The sequence below is a fragment of the Diabrotica undecimpunctata genome, chromosome 5 (assembly GCF_040954645.1).
Source record: "Diabrotica undecimpunctata isolate CICGRU chromosome 5, icDiaUnde3, whole genome shotgun sequence".
Taxonomy (NCBI): Eukaryota; Metazoa; Arthropoda; class Insecta; order Coleoptera; family Chrysomelidae; genus Diabrotica; species Diabrotica undecimpunctata.
The window spans coordinates 161,160,982-161,165,258 of NC_092807.1; positions in this window are offsets into that span (position 1 = coordinate 161,160,982).

Consider the following 4,277-nt stretch of genomic DNA (forward strand, 5'->3'; position numbering starts at 1 on the left):
CAACCCAAATAGGTTGCCTAGAATCACTGAAAAAACTAGACTACACAAGCAGTTATTATGCTGTCAAACCACTTATCGCTTCCTTAAAAAATTAACGATCGATAATATGGCTAAAAATTTGCCCAGAGTAAGATCTTGGTATAACTAGACGAAATCCCAAAGGGCTGACGCGAGAGTGGATACATAAGGGGTGGCGGACAGGGGTGAAGTTGCAATTTTTTGGGGAAAAATTAACGATAAGTAATATGTCCGCCATTTTCATGGCTCATTATTTAGCCCCTAAAAACTATAAATCCAAAAGGGCGGACAGCTGGGTTGGTACAGAGAGCCATAAAACGGGGTCAAATGTACCACTTGCCTGCGCATTTTAGGTCTCGGTAACAATTTTCAAACTGATTTTATTATGATATTTTTATACCGATTGATTTGAAAATTTGTATGCTCACTTCTGTTACTATTCTGAGAAGCGTCAAGTAGAGTTTTCCTCAAAATTTTCCAAAAAAATTTCCGTAAATGAAAATTTTCGTAATTTGTAAAGGTAAAATCTAATTTGTAAAATCCTTTCGATTTTCTGTAAGTTATACCATGATTTTTTCCAAAAAATTTTCAAACAATTTTTCCGATAAGAAAAAAAAATTTAGAAAAACTTTTCTAAAACATTTGATAAAACTCTACGTCATCGTCTGAATCTTTTATAGAATATTTTGTAGTTTTAAAATGATATTATGATAATGTTTTTTTTTCAAACTAAAGTCATATTTACTTTACAAATCACATTTTTTTCTTAAATATAAATATTTTACGAATTAATTTTTAATTGAATAAATGTTTGATATTTGATATTTTATTAAATTAAAGTAATTTTATAATGTATTAAATATTTTTTGTAGGTATAACAAATAGTAATTTTACTTATTTTTTATTACAATAAAAAGGTTTTTAAATTTATATTGCATAAATAATGGTTGTTCAGATATAAGAAAAATTTGATTTATTATTACATTAATAATCAAATACAAAATATATGATTTCTATTTATCAATAGGTAAAATTCAATTTGTAGAATTCCTTTAACATTTTACAAATAATTATTAATAAAAATCAATTTAATAGTGGAATTATCAATTTTTTAAGTTTTGAAATTTACTTTGTAGATATTTTCAATATTTTTTTTAACTTTTAAATTGATTGAATTTTTTTTTCATTAGTTAATTATAATTTTACAAATTCTGTTTGGACATTAATTTTGCATCATTATTATTTTAAAATATTAAAATAATAATGATGCGCGTTCCATTTAGACCAGTAATTCTAGACGCATGCGCTAAATGTAATAAGTATCAAGATGCTTTTATTCAACTTGGTGAAACTGACTTCGATTGTAATGAAGTTTTTGAAACCTTAGAAACTTTCATATGTCACTTATATGGAACAGGACTGACGAGAACAATTCCAAAAAGAAAAGTAAACGATGTCAGATCTTCACTATTTAACCGGCAGTATAAGTTGCATGATGTAAATGAGCCGTTAAAAAAAAAACTAAAAAATTTCGATGCTTCAAGCTTACCACCATGTCAAGATGAATTACACCAACATCTACTGCGAGCCCATTATATTTCAAATATTTGGACAAATGCTCATAAAAAAGTACCAACAGAATTGATTGTTGAAGAACATGGTTGGGAGTTTTAAGATGAAACATATAAATTCAAATGGTTTAGTGGACCTCAGATGCCAGAATCAGTTCGAGAAGTAGTGATTGAAAATGAAGCAGATAATGAATGTGATATTATTGAAAGTGAAAGTGACGAAGATGATGAATGTGATGACATCAATGAGAGTGAGAAAAATGACGAAATTTTTAAAGTTTTTCTAAAATTTTTTTTTCTTATCGGAAAAATCGTTTGAAAATTTTTGGAAAAAAATCATGGTATAACTGACAGAAAATCGAAAGGATTCTACAAATTAGATTTTACCTTTAAAAATTTCGAAAATTTTCATTTACGGAAATTTTTTTGGAAAATTTTGAGGAAAGCTCTACTTGACGCTTTTCAGAATAGTAACAGAAGTGAGCATACAAATTTTCAAATCAATCGGTATAAAAATATCATAATAAAATCAGTTTGAAAATTGTTACCGAGACCTAAAATGCGCAGGCAAGTGGTATACCAAGATCTTACTCTGGGCAAATTTTCAGCCATATTATCGATCGTTAATTTTTACAACTTCATCCCTGTATAGCCACCCCCTGTACCACGAGGGGCGTCCGCCTGTAAGGCAAAGTCTTAACCCAGTTACAATGAATATATTCCAATAGAGAAATGTCATATTACTGATCATTCCAAAATTTCGGCTCTATCTCTCCGACTATTAGGCAAGCTCCTCTTTCCTTTAAAGGAGACAGATAGTTGAACGATATTTTATACAATGTCTATCACTGGGTATGGATTTATTTTTGTCCAAGTTTTATATTGGTCCACTATTTCAAATGCAGTTCAAACAGACATATATTAAATTGTAAATTCCGTTTTAAATTCGTTCAATCTGTATGTCAAAAATATCAGTTATTCTGGTGATGACGCCAATATAACAGTGTCATCAGCATAACGTAGGTTTTTATTTTTCTTTCCCCTATCGTTGCTCCACCTTTAATTATTCGATCATTTACAGGAAGGTATTCATGTACATATTTTGCCCAAAGTTTTTGAATTAATATTGCTACGCGTTTTTGTCCTGATTTGTTAGCTCCTGACATAAAAACTTAGTAGTGAGTGGCCTCCCAATGTCCTTGGCCTTCCCAGTGTGTCTCAGATATCCCACAGATATCTATTTTCTCCTTGATCAGCTCATTTTCTAATATATACAATTTACCTGGCTGTAGCAGCCCCCTAACATTCCATGTTGCGAGGCGGTGTTTTTTACGTAATGTTAAGTTTGATCTTCCAGTATCCCATTTCGCAGATATTGCCTGGTCGTCCACAATCATCTGCTCGGTGGCCGTTTCACACCATTCCACCCGGAATCGATATGACGCCAGTTGCTAGTCGGATTGCAGAACACAGAATTTTCTTACTTAGTCGTCATTTCATAGTCGCTCTCTGGGAAGATAATCAGGTGGTTTCCCGTTGCCTGCCTGATCGCAGTCTCACAGCCGGTTGAACTAAGATGTAGTTGTCGCCTGTGAGTAATTTATACTAGACCTGTATGGATCATATAGCCCCAGTGCAATAATGACATAGCTTCTGCCCTATGTCATGCTCTCACTTGATCAGCGGGTACTCATTTGGTTGGACCTTATTCGCACCTAACCTGCATATCTACAGGAACGTTCCCTATCAACCATTGGGACTCGCCTTATGGGGTTTGAGGTTTTCCCCCACCCAGTCCGTCTTCCGTGAAGAGCTGAAAAGCTCCTTCTCAGTTCAGAGGTTTTCCCCCACGCAAGCTAGAACCAGCACGAATAATCATCATAAGAGAAATATATTCGGCGACTTCAATCTTCCAGAAGCTTTAAGGGATAACAATGAATCAGATGTCCTGGTGAAGTGTCCTTAAAGTTCACATGCATTGTACTTAGCTAAGTTTTATGATTTCTTGAATTTTTTCCAAATGAAAGAAATGTGTTTTTAGGCTTCTAAATTTACAAATTTTTGTGGTTTACAAGTAGCAAAAGCTTCAGATCCGATTTTTAAAACTAGGTATCATCACATAAGTTACACTTACAATATTAGTTTATTTATGTGAACGTCAAGGTAAGTCATTAGAATATACTGAATTTTATCATGATTTTGTAAACGCAGACCATGAAGGTCTCAAAAACTATCTTTCAATGATACCTTGGGAAGATCATTTGAATTTGTCAAATGTTGATGATGCTCTAACAGAGTTTTACAACATACTTAATATTTCCTTATCATTGTTTGTAAAAATGAAATGATTTAGAACTTAGAAGAAAGAGACCTTTAACACACGTCGGTAGCATCACATTTCAAATGCCTCTTATCGTTTAATGGCATCTTCTGTAAAACACCAACTTTTTACTCCTTAAAGGAGGACACTAAAGACGATCATGCAAGAATTCTTATGCGTATATTGTTACTTAGAGAAAAGTTACAGATAATCTTGCTAAGACCATTAAAACGAAAGAAAATTGTACACAATTTAAAAATTATAAACTTTCGTTGATTATAACACTGAGAAAATACATTCGATTTCTCGGTTGCATAGCCACGTCCAAGCCACTTGCCTGCCTGCAACGTCTCGAGGACACTGTCAAT